Source organism: Camelus ferus, chromosome 25 (assembly GCF_009834535.1).
Source record: "Camelus ferus isolate YT-003-E chromosome 25, BCGSAC_Cfer_1.0, whole genome shotgun sequence".
NCBI classification, from domain to species: domain Eukaryota; kingdom Metazoa; phylum Chordata; class Mammalia; order Artiodactyla; family Camelidae; genus Camelus; species Camelus ferus.
Genome location: NC_045720.1, coordinates 27,619,440 through 27,637,247, shown reverse-complemented (window position 1 = coordinate 27,637,247; position 17,808 = coordinate 27,619,440). Strand labels below are relative to the sequence as shown.

General features: G+C 35.7%; 1 protein-coding gene across 27 annotated transcripts in view; it reads left to right on the top strand.

The window, feature by feature from the left end:
- The window catches only part of RIMS2 (regulating synaptic membrane exocytosis 2), a 489,839-nt gene that overhangs the window by 439,594 nt on the left and 32,437 nt on the right, over positions 1-17,808 (top strand). The window lies entirely within an intron of this gene.

The following is a 17,808-nucleotide window of genomic DNA, read 5'->3' as shown; positions in this document are numbered from 1 at the left end:
CAGTAATCTATAGCGTATTTAAGAATAAATCCCGAGGAATGTAGTGATGTGACAGGCAAATAGTTTCCTGCTGCTAGTGAAATATCAGTGCAGAGTTCAAAAAGCCTTAGAAAATAAATGTGTAGGTGAAACTGAAACATTTCCAAGCTGGAGTCTTTTGTTCTATCACTATGTTCAGATCTAGCATAGAAATGTAACTTTATTTTTATTTAGATATGTAGCTACTTGAAAACTAGATCTCTTGCTTTCAACCTTAAAAGCAACACATTGTGTGCTTCTTTAAGTTTTATTTGGAGGCATGATGTTCATTTTGTTTGGCTGAAGGTTTTTTTCTTTTATTCTTGTATTTTTATTGAATTATTTTAAAATAATTTTATGAGTAATTAAGGAAGTAAACTATAATCATATTTTGGGTATACTATTTACTACTTAGAAATCATGAGATTTTGTAGAAGTAAGACCAGCCAGATTCTAAGACTTCACTTTGATAAAGTTTATCAGGCTTGAATCCAGCATGCTTCTCTTAACAGTGAATACCTTCCAACATCACACACTCTTCTTTGTCAGAAATTCTTACTATGAGAGGTTGAAATGATACAGAGGGTTTTTAATAATTTTTTTTATTGTGACCTCACAGAAGGTTGCAAAAATAATACATAGTGTCTCATGTATCCTTCATCCAGTTTCCCGTGGTGGTAATATCTTCAGTACATATAGTATAATATTACAACCAGAAAAAATGCTAACTAAACAACAGACATTAGATATGATAAGTGAATATGGAGGGAATCTAGAAAGTTTTCCATATGTGAGATTATGACAGATTTAGTGGCTGTGGTGGTCTACTCAGGCTGCCGTAACAATACTACAGAATGGGTGGCTTAAACAAGAGAAATTTGTTTCTCACAATTCTGGAGGCTAAGTCCAAAGTCAGGGTGCCAGCGAATTTAGTTCTCTAGGGAAGGCACTTCCTGGCTTGCAGACAGCTACCATCTTACTATGTCCTCTGATGCCTCGGGGAGAGAGAAGGCAAGCCTTCTGGTGTCTTTTCTTATAAGGGCACTACTTCCATGGGGAGGGCCCCACTCTTATCTAAACCTAATTACCTCCTAAAGGCCCTGTCTCCAAATACCATCACATTGGGGGGCTGGTGCTTCAACATACGAATCTAAGAGAGGGACTCAATTTAGTCCATGGTAATGGTAGAAGCATTTATCACAGTAAGGAATGCAGGTAAGGAGAGAAAAACTATTTCTATCTTGGGAATGATAAGTTTTGAAATGGCTGTGGAAAAATCTAGGAGGCAGCTGATAAACGAGGCTGAAGTTGGAGCATTGGGTTAGGCTGCATATATAGTATGAGAGATGTGGGAGTCATCAAAAATCGTAGTTAGTAAGATGGGAACTGATGGAGCCTAACATCTTATTAAACATGTGTTCAATAGGACAGTGCTTACTGGTTGGTAATGAAAGTTACAGAAAGAGGAGTTCAGCTTGGGAACCATTTGTCAGGGAAGTTTTATTAAAGTAGAATCCTTTAAGTTGTTTAAATAGAGAGGGTGTGTCGGTGTGAGTGTGGGGGGGGTGTGTGTTGTTAAATTATGAAGCAAGCCAAATTTAATCTGAATCTCTGAAGACAAAAAACTCATTCATTGCTTTGCTTCAGACATCACAGAATGCCAGAAATGGAAGGGACCATCTAATCCAACTATCCATTGGTTGCTTGAATCTTCTCATACCACCTCCCAGGGTTACTGTCCTGTGCTAATAAACACCTCCAGTGACAGGGAATTTGCTACTTAAAGAAAAGGATACTTACTTCATCTTTCCAAGAGCTTTGATTATGATTTGTTTCTGACTTGCTGTGACTTCCATCCATTGGTCTAGTTCTATTCTTTGGACTTACGTCACTGTTACACGACAGCTTTACATTTTTCCAAAGAAAGTTCTGATGTCCTGCCTGAGGTTTGGTTTTTTTTTTTTTTTCCCCTAGTCTTTACCCTTTTTGTCTTTACTATTCAAGTCTCCAAATACTTCGATTCTACCCCTCCAAATGTATTCAAGCTTGCATATATTTCTCCTTAAGATTAGCACTGAAGAGTGAGTGAGGTTCTGAGTGTACAGTGATTACACTGATGCAGAATGGATGGTCATCTCCTTTCCTATAGTTTTGAGAGTATGCATCAGTTTTGACAGCCTGTGAGCACACTGACTTTTGGGGTAACTAGTTAACAGCCCTACCATTTCATAGATAATTTCAAACCATCAAAAGTAAGAAAAATGCAGTTGCTGCTGTCAGGTTTTGAGTCGTTGTAGAGGGTTGCAACAATTTTAAAAGCCGATTCCTCCAGTATCTTGCTTTGTCAAACATTTGAGGAATGTTATATTTAATCTTTCTTTTTTCTGTTTGTGAATGTGTTTTAGTCTCTTTCTCTTCTGGGATGGGAAAGAGTAGGGAAAGGTTGTGATAGATAGGATCAAGTGAAAACATGCAGTCATTTCTTCATGACCATTTAAGAAATGCAGTGATTTCTTAATGAACGTTTCTTAAGACCAGAGGAGGTAAAGAGTTTGTCACCAAAAATGTCCTGCTTTTTTTGGAGTCTTTCTTTTAGCGGGATCTAATTTTCATTATTTGCTTCTGAAAAAATAACTTGATCCGTAAAGTGAAACGTAGTCTGTATCCCTGGGGGGTTTATGGTGGGACTTATCTCAAGATAGTGATAATCAAGCCTGTCATTGCAAGTCTTATTTTTGTGAAGATTGTGCCGTGGCTTCTGCCTATGAAATGAATAGGTTCCTGCAAAAAAAAATACAGCTGTCTGTAAATTACCATTGTTATTTATCATCATACTCTACCTAATAGGTATTTTTGTGGTGGAATAAGTCTTCTACTTACCTGTTTCATACTATATGTCTCAAGACTCTGGTTTTCAGATCAGTAAAATGTGACCTAAAATGAGGCACTGTGCAAACTAGAGTAAGTTCTGTGTTTTTCCAAGAAACAGTTGAGCTTAAGACCAAAATACAGGAAGGTTTGGAAGGAAGTATATTGAAAGCAACACGTGGCTTAAAAGCCAAAAAGCGATTGTTTAGAAGCTGTAGCAGTTTCAAAGAAACTATTCTCTACGGGCAAAGTATCTTACACCAATTAGTACTTAACCCTGTAAATATTTGACTACTTCTAATCTGTTAATAATAAGCAATCAAATGGTGCAAAGTAGACTTGTTAGTTTAGATCATATCAGCATAGCCCTGTGGCAGAACTTTAAGTAAATTATCCTTTGCCTGGAAAATAAATTCATTTCCCACGAAGAGCAGTTATCCTAGAAAAGTGTCTGTCCCCAGAAGAATTAAACCTAATGAAATTTTATACTATTAATATATATGAACCAAAAAAATGTAGTTTTAGTGTAAAAGAGAAGCTAGGGTGCTGATACAGTTAAAAGATTTGGGGGGGCAAGTTTATTCATAAGTAAGAGGTCTTTCAATTGCAGGCAGTAGTGAATGGGCGTTTATGAATTCTGGTGAAAAATCAAGGAGCAACAATATCTGTATTGAAAGGATAGGGTCATTTGTTCGGTACAATATAATACCTCTTTGGCAGTACATTATTTGGTTCTAAGTGAAATATGCTGTAAATGCCTACTTTGTGAAACTGTAGGTCAAGTGCTAGTCTGAATCATTTTGTAATGTTACATTACAGGCAGAAGGAAAACTCACTGAGAGCATTTATGACTAAGGAATTTCACTATAAGAGAGCATAAAAATCCTATTTTGATAGGAAAATTATAATATGCATGCTTTAAATTTTAAAAGAGAAAAACATTTCTTGCTATTGAAACACTAGTATCTCTTTATCTTGCCGATACCAAAAAAGCTGAAGGTAAAAATATTTATTCTCTCCATTTTAAATGTATTACATAATGCAAAAGTGGCTCAGCTAGTGCCACATACAAGTACCACTGAAAACAAAACTGCTGCTCTATCTGCTTCACTTGAATGAAATCCAAGAACTTATCTTTCTTGAGATGAAACCTGGAATTTAACACTGAGAAGATCCATGTGAACATTTTTTCCAAGATCTTAAGTTGAACTTTTGGTTTTCTTTCTGTTAGCATGAGTCCACCAGTGAAAAATGGTGATTTCATTCATTCCTTCAACAAATATTCCTTGAATACCCACTGTGTGCAAGCACAGTACCAGGTACTGAGGATACAGCAGGGAAATGAGACAGACATGTGGTATCCATCATTGTGTGGATTAGGACTGGCAGAGACATTTAACAGATAATCACACTGGGGAGTGGTTGAAAGGAGGTAGTACCAGGAAACAGGGTGGAAAGGGGTCACCCGGGTCTACACTGAGAGAAGAGTTTGTCTCTCTCCCTTCCTCTCTCTCTGTCTCTCCCCTTTAATCCCTATTTTTCTCCCCGCATCTGTTAGACTGGTAATCTTAATATGTTTAACGTGTACCTTCAGTGTATATATGTTATTGTGCATTATTGTTCATATACACATTTATGTGTTTATGCATTTTTAATTTACATTCCCTTTTTACTCTTCTAACTGAGCATAATGGTTTTCAGAGCATCTGTGTGTATGATAAGTCCTCTATTTTTAATCGCTATGTAGTACTCCCTGGCATGCACTTACATTTTTCCTCTCTATTCTTCCAATGCAGGACATCCAGATATACTCCAACTCCACCACCACAAATAACACTGAGATGAATATCCTCCTTTATGTCTCCTTATGAGCCTGAATAAGAATTTCTTTTACATATGTCTATATATACCCAGAACTACATTTATCGAGTTGTTTGGTGTGTGTTTAATTAATTTGGCCAGGTTCTGCCAACTTCTTCACCAGCTCTCCTGCTCTAGTCCACTTTCCAACCAGCAGTGCCTAACAGTCTCTGTATCCCAACCTCCCTGCCAACAATTGGCATTACTTCCTAATTTTTATACACTAATACAAGTATTTCTTACACTAGCATGAGTGGTGATTAGCATGATTGATATTAACAATGAGTGATTTCTCATTGTTGTATTAACTTGTATTTCTTTAATAACCAATGAGTTTGAATATCTGTTTCTAGCCATCAGTCTTTCTGTTTGCTCTAATGTGAATTGCCTGTTTCTAACTCTTGCTCATCTTTTTGTTGGGGTTGCTATCTTTACCTTTTTGGTATTCAAGACCTTCTGATATTAATCCCTTCCTTGGTTTGAGATACTACAAAAATTTTCTCCAAATCTATTACCTGGAAGATTTCTTTTCATTATGAATGTGATGGGGTAAAATCTGGAAGAATCCAGAACCCCTCAAAGCAAGACTTACCCACTAGGCAGTGCAGGCATGATGCCTAGAACCTGGGAGGATCTTTAAATGGCCCTTTTCACAGTAGCTGCAGTATTTTCTAGACTGCTTAAAATAAATTCCCATAGCAAATATCAATATTATGAGAGTTTTCCCTTTTTCCGTATTACTAAAGTGTTTCTGTATTCCAATTTTGTATTTGATTCTTTGTTGCATATGATTCCTTTATAAGGAATCATCTTCAGATATGCTGGCTCCAAAATTCATGTTTTAGAGCAAGCAAGCTTTCTGCAAAGAGTTTACCAAAATTGGGACCAGTTAAGCTTTTAGAGTTTACAAACATTATTGTGCATTATTTATACTGTATGATCATACAGTTTTTCAAAATCTTCATGGTGTTTTGATAATTTTTTTCTCAAAAACATGTTTATGTCAGACTGAATGTGAAAACAAATCAAAGTGTTTTGAGCTATCACTACATATAAAATACTATGTTAGACATAGAGTGGGGACAAGAGGGTGAATCAAAATAAATTCAAATAAATAAAACATAATAGTATTCCTCTTAATGTTCAGTTGGGTGTATTCACTCATTCATTAGCAAAAATTACTATTGAATATCTATTATATGACACAAAAAATGTCTGACCCATTAAGGGTATTCAGTAAGTACTTGAATGAATGAATGAATGTACATAATTATAACATAACTTTTAATATTGTGTAGTAGAGACAGACTCCAGATACTATGGAATCTCAGAGAAGGACCATTTATTCAAATTCCCAAGGCCTGCAACAATGATCGGGGGGGATGTAGGTGGGAATTTTAAATTGCTAGGTAGATCAGTGCATCCTAACACTAATTTAGTAACAACTCTTGGGTTTTTATATTCTTTCAGAGCTGTCACAAAATTTTCAAAATATTCTCAAATAAACTTTAACTCACTTTAATTTGATATATGTCATTAATGATGTCTAGGAGAAGGGGATGGTCATGAAGGCAAATGAACAACTCAGGGATATAAAGGATTCAATATTACAGGTTTAAATGATGATATTGGATAAAGACATTTTAGAGATACAAGATTTTACATTTCTATTATATTTAATTAAGTAGGTAGAAAATGACTCAGTTAATTTTTAATGTATTCAGTGCTTAAAAAATTAGCTTGGCTTCTAGTACTGAGCACTTTAGATGATGAAAGTAAGAAACTTATGTTCACTTTTGATTTGTTTCCTAATAAGTGGAGGTAATAAAACATGCGTTCAGGGCATCCTGTTTACTCTGGAGAATTGGATAAGTTATAATTGCATTCGGTAGAGCTTTTTTAAATATCAAAATATAATTGGGAAGTAACGATTTGGAATTCTAATGAAAAATCAATTTCAAGAGCCATGTCCACAGTAAGAGTAGTCAGATGATTCATTCACATTCACCACAGAAGCTGGTATTAGCAGTTTTCATTTTAACCCTTTAACAGAATAAAGAAATAAGAATCAGAGTATTCCTGTTGTTCTTAAACTGCTCCTTTATTAGAATTTATTTTGATAAAACAGTGTCCTCAGAAGCAGATCAGTGAGCTGGGCCCTGATCATTGTGGTGAGCCCTGAGAATTCGAATAACATCATCAATAATGTACAGTTTCTGCCCTTAAGGAACTTAGTGTCTTATGTCTTACGTCTTAAAGTCTTGTATAAAACTGTAGTGACAAGTGTGGTTTTTTTCCTTGACACGTGTGTTTTTCTAAGAGACTATGTAAATAATTTACCTTTGTTTAAACTGAAAGTGTAATATCCATCATTAGTAAGGAAACACCGATTGTTAAAACAGCCGAAGTATTTAGAAAATACCATTTGATTTATGGAAATTCACTTTACAGCTAAACTTTTATGATACAAAGAGACCTGGTTGATTGGGACATCAAAATTGTACTAGGTGTTTTAAAAAAAAATTAGAATAGATCTAAATAATGGCTAGATAAACTTCTTAAATCCTTAGGGGAAAAATGAAAGCTGTTGAAAGCACTGTAAAGCTAAAGATGACAGGGGACTATCTCAAAGGATATTATATTACTTTGCTAGAGCTGCCTTAACAAAATCCTGTGGATTGCATGGCTTAAACAACAGACAGTTATTTGCTCGTAGCTCTGGAGGCTGGAACTCCTTTCTCCTTGACTTGTCGGTGGCACCTCTTGCTGCCTATTTATACGGTCTTTTCTCTGGACACACGCATTCCTGGTGTCAATTTGTGTGTCCAAATTTCTTATAAGAACATCAGTCATGTTGGATTAGGTGTGAACACTTCATACAGCCTCCCTTTAACTTAATCACCTCTTTCAAATCCTTATTTCCAAATGCAAAAAAAAAAAAAAACCCCAAAAAACTAGGGGTTGGGACTTCAACACAGGAGTTTTGAAGGAACACAATTCAGCCGTAACACCTATGAAGTGGTATTATATATAAGAGATGTGAATCACAATACATTTTCTTCAATTTACTAGGAACAAGGATGGGATGAAATGTAAAGGATAGTGTCTACACCTTAAGACTTCCATAACCTGGAAGTACTGGAGATTGAGAAGTATCTTTCCCAAATATTTAGAAGTATAACTAACTGAATGCCTTCATGTAAAGCTGTTCTTATAGACAGAAATACTGGTACCTTCTCAAGATGTTTTCAGATCTTAAAGATATTGTCATTTTTCCCAGTCTCTCAAATATAAAATGATTTATCAGGCCTAGAAGCTACAAAACATTTATAATAGTAACACCTTTAATAGAATTATCCAGTTCTTTTACCAGAAACAAATTAATTTTGAGATTAGAAAGTTACCTGCAATTTTTAATGCCAAAAAATTTCATTATGTAAGATATGGCTATCATTATATTCAAAAAAGAATTATATTAGAAAAGATTGTGTGAAGGGGATTTTTAAATAGTAAATTTCTTAAAGTTATTTATATCATGTCTGATAAATATATTATGACCCAAGTACAGAGACCTATTTTAAATGATCAAAAGGGTTCTAAGTTAAGCAAGCAACTTAGGACCACGCAAAAGCAACTGAATTTTCAACGTAAGTTTTGAAAATTATTTTTCATGCAACGAGAAGCTGTACTTTGTGTTTTAATTACAAGACTAAGTGAAATTATTGAAACAGTTCGTCCATTAGAAGCTGCTTCTGAAGCATTCAGTTCAGACTTCATGCTTTTGCTTTGGTGATTTATATGGAGAATGGCTGTAGCTACTTCTCACTGAGTAAGGGAAGAGACAACCAACAGTGTGAATGTTTTAAACTGAGACGTCCCACGTGTGCAGAGCTGTTCCGCAGTCAGCACGGCAGAAGTAGTCGGCGCAGCAAGACCCTCAGCCTTCCACTCCACCCACAGGAAAACGCTAGATGAAACCCAGTGAAATGATTTTGGAACATACATTTATCCAGAATCCATCTGGCCACTTGAATACAGTAAAATCTGTGAGCAGTTATTCACATATGGACTTACACTAAAATATAAATAAGTGTACTATACAGTATCCTATGTCGTGAATCTGTATACATGTACAATGTTAGGGGAAATTTCTGAACTTTTGTAAATACATCTGACATTCTAATAATCTTTGTGATGTTCACATCAGAGTCACAGAGTAATGCAAACTACATGTTAAACTTATCTTCTGATGGTGGAATTAATCCACTTAGATGTCCGCTTTGCCAGGCTTCATTTAGTCAAGAACCTGTTTTGTCTGACATAATGGTATTATGTTCATGTGTAACATCTGTGTGTGGGGTCCTCCCTCTGCCCCAGAGTGTTTCACAGAGGCTGGTATTAAATTTCTTGGATAGTTAATGAAGTTTGAATAATTAAATATATACGCACAGATGGTTCTTTAACATACAAATGCCTGTCTGAAAAACTGGCCTCAACCCTTCAACCTCCACCTCTAGAACACCTGATTTAAAAAAAAAAAGAGAGAGAGAATTATTTGGCCTTTTTAGCAAATTTGTGTTGAGTTTTAGAGGAAGGAGAAAAGCTATAAAATACAGCAAGTACACAGGACCAGCAAGCCTAGAGAAGAATCTTAGGAGAGCCTAGTTTATATGTGAGAAAATGTACCAGCTCCTGCTAATTTTGCCTAGGTATTTTTAAAAATCACCTTTAACAGTGCCTGAAATTTCACCAGTTAGTTAAGGATATTGTTTGAAAATGAAAATATCTCTGAAAGATGAATTCATTGCACCAGTTCATTTTAATCTTAAAGCCAACCCGAAGGTAGCAGTGCTTCAAGAGTTGAGGTCTTGTAAGAGGGAGAACCTGGAGCTGATGATTTGGAATTTCTGAGCTTCAGACAGAGAAAGATGCAGACAACTATGAAGAGAAGTGGTAAAGAAATCTAAATATAATACCAGGAAGACTAAAAGTGCAAATTACCTGAAAATGTTTAGTATAGGTAGAGGCACAAAGAGAAAAAGACAGAGGGAGAGAGACCAGATTAGGAAAACAGAAGTCTATGGAAGAAAGTAGTAACTGTCTTTTAAATATTACAGAAGGCACCACTAGAACCACTTTCTGGAGGCTGTTTTTGACATCACAGTAAAAATAATCGTTATTATTTATTTATTTTTATTGACATATAGTTGATTTGTAATGTGTTAGTTTCTGGTGTATAGCATAGTGATTCAGTTATATATATATAATTTTCATATTCTTTTTCATTATAGGTTATTACAAGCTATTGACTATAGTTCCCTGTGCTATACAGTCAGACCTTGTTTATTTTATATAGTACTTTGTATCTACTAATCCCAAACTCCTAATCTATTCCTCCCCCAACCCCTTTCCCCTTTGGTAACCCTAGTTTGTTTTCTGTGTCTGTGAGTCTGTTTCCATTTTGTAAATAAGTTCATTTGTATCATTTTTTAGATTCCACATATAAGTTATATATTTGTCTTTGTCCAATTTGCTTCACTTACTCTGATAATCTCTAGGTCCATCCATGTCGCTACAAAGGGCATTATTTCATTCTTTTCTGTGGCTGAGTAGTATTCCATTGTGTATATATATTTACCCCACCTTCTTTATCCATTCATCTGCCAGTGGACATTTAGGTTGCTTCCACGTCTTGGCTATTATAAATAGTGCTACACAAACATTGGGGTGCAGGTGCCTTTTCGAATTAGAGTTTTCTTTGTATGTATGCCCAGGAGTAGGATTGCTGGATCATATGGTAACTCTATTTTTAGTTATTTAAGGAGCCTCCATACTGTCCTCCATAGAACATTGCCCCAAATTACATTCTCACCAACAGTGTAAGAGGGTTCCCTTTTCTCCACACCCTCTCCAGCATTCATCATTTGTGGACTTTTTATTGATGGCCATTCTGACTGGTGTGTAGTCTTGATTTGCGTTTCTCTGATAATTATAATTAGCAATGTTGAGCATCTTTTCATGTGCCTGTTGGCCATCTGTGTGTCTTTGGAGAAATATCTGTTTATGTCTTCTGCCCATTTTTTGATTAGGTTGTTTGTTTTTTTGTTATTGAGTTATATGAGCTGTTTATATATTCTGGAAATTAAGCCCTTGTCAGTCTCATCATTTGCAAATATTTTCTCCCAGTATATAGGTTGTCTTTTCGTTTTGTTTATGGTTGCCTTTGCTGTGCAAAAGCTTATAAGTTAGATTAGGACCCATTTGTTTATATTTGCTATTATTTCTATTGCCTTGGGAGAGTGACTTAGGAAAACATTGCTACAGTTTATATCAAGGAATGTTTTGTCTATGTTCTCTTCTAGGAGTTTTATGGTGTCCTGTCTTATATAATTTAAGTCATTTTGAGTTTAGTAAAAATAATTATTTAGTAATTAAAACTGTAGTTCTCCATCACTGGACGTTTTCAAAGAAGAGTGTGCAGGTATAAATCCTGCACTGCATCAAACATTAAATTGTATCTGTCACCTCCACTGTACCTTGGAATTTCACAGAGCCTTTGCTTGGAATGAAGGTTCTATACTTTGAGTGAGAGTGCTCTGGAGGAAAATTAAAGGGGGTTCTTTTAAACTGAAAAAGGTATTTTTGCAAAGGATTTATTCCTCTCCTGATCCCCATGTACACATACCTCTTTTTTTTCTTTAATATCATGGGAATCGTCATAAAATTCAGAATACCCGCATTTGCCCGTGGGAATGCAGCACACAGGCCTTCCCATCTGACTCCGCACGGTGGCAGGCTGCTTCCTGCTTTCTTCTCCTCTCCAAGTTATACTCCTTTCACTACAATTGACCTTTCAAGGCCAGTGACAATTGATACAACTTGAAGCAGTACGTAGCAATATTTTAAATAACTTGTTAAGGAGCTGTCTTATATGTGGACAAAAAGCAGCTATGACATAAACATTCTTTGGATCTGGAGTAAATTGACTTTGCAATCACATGTCTGTTGAAAGAAAACTTCCATTAGAGGCTTTAGAACAAGGAATCCTTCCTCTGGATGTTTGACATTATGCTACTTAAAATGAAGAGCTAGGTTTTAAAACTGGAGGCTCACAGCAAAATTCTGTTTTATTATATTAACTTAACAGTCTCACATGTCTCCTACGTATTAGGTACTGGTTAGGGAGAGTGTGCAGTAGGGAATAAAGCAGATAATCTTTGTTTTGTTAGAAGATTCAGTTGAGTAGGGAGAGAATGAAATATAAACAAATACATTTATAAATTTGCCTTTGGGATAACGTTATGAAGAAAAAGAAAAGGGTGTCACGCGAGCGGATGAAAACGCCCTCCTAGTCTCGACTGGATGGCCTGGAGAGGCGTTTCAGGCTGAGTCCTAAGAAATGAGAAGTCAGTCATGAGAAAAGACCACGGGGCAGAATTTAGCCTGTAGGAGGGACGTACCAGTGTTGTTTCAGCCTGGTGATCGGTGAAGAGTGTGGTTTGTGATAAAGTTAGAGACACGCAGGCCCTTCGAGGTCATGCTGTGTGTTTGTATTTTATGTAATTGCAGTAAGAAGATATTGAAGTGTTTCTAGGAGGGTAATGACATGACCCAACATATATTTTTAAAAGATAATCCTGGCTGCTTTATGAATAATGTCTTGAGGGTAAAAGTGAAAGTGGCTTGAAATAGGATTAGAGAAGTTGATAGTTATGAGATCTATTTAGAGGTAGAATCAATAGAATTTGACGATGATTTGGATGACAGGAGGCATCTCATCTCTTGGTTTATTCTTTCTGAGTCATTTTGTGCCTCTATAATTTAATAATTAGTGTGTATGCATGATAACCATACTGTACGGGAAAGTAAGGAATACAAGAGGATGTCCAGATTTCTGGTTTGAGCAACTAATTGGCTGATGATGTCATTTATTAAGAGAGGGAGGTAAGAAAAGGGGCAGATTTCTGGGGGAAAGAAATCCAGAGTAGAGTTTGAGAGGTCTGTGAGATATTCTAGTGGTGATGTCAAGTAGATGGTTATCAGCTCCGAAATGCAAATGAGAGGTCTGCACTCAAAAATAAGTTTGAGTGAATGCATGAGGGTTTTAAAACTGGAAACGGAATTGATCATCTAGAGGGAAAGTGTAATGAGAGAAGGGGGCCCAGGTACAAATGGTAAAGATGTTAAAGGTACAAAATTGATAGAAGAGGTGAAGTCAGCCCACCAGGATTGATGAGGAGATGCCAGAGAAATGGGAGGATAAGTATAAGGACAGGATGTGATGGAACTCAAGATAATGCTTTCAGATTGAAAGAATGGTCATCTCTGTAGAATGTTGCTCAGAGAGCCAGTAAGATGAGGTCTTGAAAGTCCCACTGGATGTGACAACATGGTAGTCACTTTGGACCTTCTAAAGAGCAGATTTGTCTTCAACTTATATTTCTGTTGGTTTATTCTTTCTGAGTCATTTTGTGCCTCTATAATCTCATAAATTGTGTGTGTATGCATGGTAACCAAAGTAATTTATTTTTTAGATTTCCCCTTTAGTTCTGCTTTCCTGTTGAGTACTGTGCTTTTCCACAATTGTATTTTAGAAGGTGATAATCCTACAATTAAAAAAAATTAATGTCCTGTGGTCTTGAAAGTGTGGCATTATTATGGTCAAAACAGGAGCACTTAGGCTGTCTTGGTTTTGCTTCGGTGCGCCTATCTTGAATGCCTTTGCACTGCATACACGTGTTCCAGATACATTCTGGTCCATTATAATCTCTTTATTTTTCATTACATAGCATTAATTGATCTGTTAGCTTTTCTATACTTATCTGTTCAAATAACAATGAGTGAAAGTAATAGGTTTAATCAATGACGAGTTAATTCGTAAATGATAGTGTCTGCTACTTCTACTACCTAGCACTTTTGCATGGACATGGTGGCATTCAATAAATATTTAATATTGTTTAATGATGAATGGTTGAATGGTCAGTTAGTTCTACTAGGCTAACAATCAGTTGTCTTTGTTAAACTTTTTCAATAGATTACCTTTTGATGAGAATATATATTCATTGACCCTTTACATATAGTTTTGTAAACAATTATTCAATGTACAGAAATGTAAAAAGGTTTTAAACCCACGTTTAACTGTCTAGGCTTCACCAGATCCAACTACTAATGGATGTGTAACTTTTTATCTTATACTTCAGCACATAAGAAATGGGGACTAGTACTGACAGTTTACATAGATATGTTTTAGAGATGGATGTATAAATTTTTAAAAAATCCTTGAGAGAAAGTCATTGTATAAAACAAAGTATTATGCAGTGACAGACATAATAAGTAAAAAAAAAATGGGAAAAACTAAATCACGGGAAATGCCTGTTATAGGAGCCAGAAAAGTTTTTATAGGGATTCTTATAATATTGTTGACACAACTGTCAATAATTGCTTCATTGGCATTAATTTTTAAAAAAAATTTAAACTGACACACACACGGAACATTATAGAAAACATAATTTGAAGAATTTTTCTTATAGTTACTGTGATCATTATAGTAAGAAACACATGTTGATTGTAGATTCTCATAGAGTTAGTCTCCAAAGTTGTTTTACATTTGTCTTAATGGAATCCACTATGGAAAAAAATATGATCTTTCTCATTCCCAAAAACTTGTATTAAAAGGAATACCTTATTGTGTGGAAGCAAAGAACTTCAATTATAGGGGCACATTTCTCTCCCATTGTTTATGTCAGAAGTTCATCCACAGAGAGATGGAAGCGAAGGAGACACGATGGTTTGATAAGTCCTGGGTAATCAGAGTAGTAATTAATGTAAGGCTGAGAGTAAAGTTGGGACAAGACTATGGGTAGAGGTGTGGGACTCAGATCGAAGAGTGAGGAGTGAGTGGAGCTCTGGTTCTGCACGGGACGGGGGCAAACTGTGTCTTAAAAGGTGGACAAGTGGCTGTTCCCCTCATGCTATGACTTTGTATTTACTTCCGAGTGCCAGGGTTCTATGACAAGCACCTGCTAAGTGCCTATAGGAGGCAGAGAACTTACCCTTCATCAGCTGATCTTAACCCATAATCTGAAGTTGAGAGTAAAAATGAATCATTTGTAATAAAGAAATTAGAAATAGTGCCAAAATTTTTATATTGTTTTAAATTGCAGTTACCTTAAATGTGATTTATGTAATTGCTACATATTACATGTTTTAAGATCACTGTCCTTAAAGTATCTTTCAGTGTTTATTCAGATACAATGAAAAATTCATGAAGATATAAAGTTTTTATTTTTGCCTTGCCCAGGGAACCTGTAAGATGCTGCCTTCATAGTGTGAAATACAGTATTGTTTGAAATGAAATTGATAGCTTGTAACAGTGAATTATGAAACAATGACTTTTTTCTAGATGTTAGATCAATGCCAGATAGTCACAAAAAAATAATGCAGAACAGAAAATAAAGGAATCAAATTCTACACCACAGTTTTTCTGTGCCCAAATGCTGGTGAATGGTGGCTGGACTAAATAAACATTTTTGGAAAAACTTTTTGAATGATATTGCCAAATTAAATATTTTTTTTCATATTTGATTATTTCTTGGGCTGTAACTCATGCATCAAGACTTCTGGCTCCTCCCCAGATATCTTTTCACAATTTGGTGTCAGATACGGGAAAAGAGCTTGGGATTTGAAATGCTGCTCCATTAGGTTGAGTTGCAGAGGGAGTTGTCAAGAAGAATCCAAGTTATAAAGCAGTGGTCAAGGAGAAGCATTATAGAATTTCCCTTAACTAGAACACATATTGATTTGCCTCTTTATCATTACTTATATTTCTTAGACAGTTTCTGTGTGACACCCCGAATGTACCTCTTTCTGAGACTGTTTCCTCTGGGAAGTAGTCCTCGGTCTTGTTAGATCTGAGCTTCTCACCTTATTGTGGGAGTGTAAATAAAGTATATTAGGTAGAACCATTTTGAATTGAATTTTAGGAGAGAAACATGTTTAATCTGTATTGTTACTTCCTTTTATGAAGTTTCATATCAACGAGACAAACACTTACTTAAAGGCATCTTTAACTGACTGCCTTAAGTGGGAATCAGCTGGTGATGAGTTGCGCAGTTCGGTTTGAGTTGGCTGCTTTGCACAGTCTTGACTGTTTATCAAACGTACTGAGCTACGAATAGAACTACCTTCAGGCAGGAGTTCACTTATGCCCAATCTAGATGATGTTTGACCTGGATCTGTAGAACATGAATATTTTTCATGGGTAATTTTTTTTTTTGGCAATATACTATTTAAAATCCTGTGATTTTTTTTAATGTTTTGACAGAATCATCATTATTCTCTACTGCCTTTGATTTTTAACAACTTTAAATAACTTTTTTATAAATTTTATGCCTTGACATAAAATGAAAAATAATAAGGTGCCCACAGTTTAAAAGTCAACTGGATAATGAAGCCAAATTTCTGTGAACATTTTAAAATTTTCTATTTTTACGTCCATATGGTATCAAGCAGTTTCAACAATGTATAAGCATTTATATATAACGAACATGTGATTCAGTTAAAGAAAATGGTAATCAGGAGAAGTCTTTTCTCCTACGTATGTTGAAGTGAATATATGAAGCTTTAGCCGGTAAAGAAAAAGAAGGACTATGAACAAGGAGGAATTAGACCTAATTGTGATCAGGAGAATCCCTCTATTTTCCATGCATCCCTGATATTATTCCCATCACGCTGTGGTGTAAGGAATGAATGAGTGGTGAGTAAAGGAATAGGGAATGAATAAATTAATATTGAATGAATACAGCAGTTTAAATGCATATACTTTGTGTAAATACTGTGTCATTGTTGGCACTGGTACCTGAAACGTACATAAAGTTGCTACATATTTGTGCAGAATGTTAATCTTGATGCTGTTGATCTCCTAATGATAGGAGAAGTTGCTGGGTCATGTTCATTTAGGGTCCCATGGGAATTACAGTAGAAGAAATGTTTCTTCTTTTCTCTCAAATGTTTGAGAATGTTACCATGAAGCCAGTATAAATTTATCACAAAGCCAGAGCATTGGTTGAAATAGTGGAAGAGAACACTGGAGCAGGAAGTTTCTCAGACTTGGAAACCATCCTTGCCACAACAACTATTCTAAGGGACTGGAAAAAGAGAGGCTCTCATAAGGAGCCCTAACACATACCCATTTCCTGGGATCCCAAAGAGGCACATACAGTATAGTTATTATGGTCAGGGAGAGCGACTTCAGTTTTCAGTTTCATTCACCCCTATTTTCTGCTTACCAAACAGCCTTCAAGATGCAGCTCAGGGTATCTCTTCTTCTGTAAGGTCTTCTTTGGCCCATCTAAGTAGAGTTGGTCACTCCCTATTTTATGTCACCAGAGTGCCTAGAAGCTATGACAAATACACTATTTATTCCACTGTATTACATTGATTTGCTTCCTTGTCTGCTATCCTCCTTATTCCCTACCACCAGACTCGGCTTCTTAAGAGCCAAACCCATCTTTTGTGTGTGTTTTACCCAAAGATCCTAGGGAAGGGCCTGAGGTATGGTGCTCAGTAAGTATCAGAATGAATAAGGAAACACAGTGTGAAGGCCATCATTCATTAGAAAGAAACCTATCTGAATGATTGAAACATAATGGTATTTCATACACCTCTTTTGCCTGGTTCTAAACAAATTTCTCTTTCTTCTCTGCCTTTGATCTTTAACTTATCATCAGAATATGCTTAATCTTATCAGTGAAGTAAAACGTTTTCTTTTTTATGAATATTTTTATTTTTATTTGAAAATCGTATTTCACATGATTGTTTTAAAACTTTTATACAAGGTATGAACATTCCTTTTCTAAATTTTGCTATTTATCCAAAATGTTTGGCTTAATGATTGACTCCATTTCATTTGGGGAAATAAACTTTCAAGGATGGACCAAATACCAGTAAATTAGAAATCTCATGAATGTGTATTTCCTATTTTCTCTGGAGGCTTGAGTTCTTGTGATTCTGTCTGAAGTCATACCTGTACACTGACTCCTAAAACTTCTTTGAGGACATTTA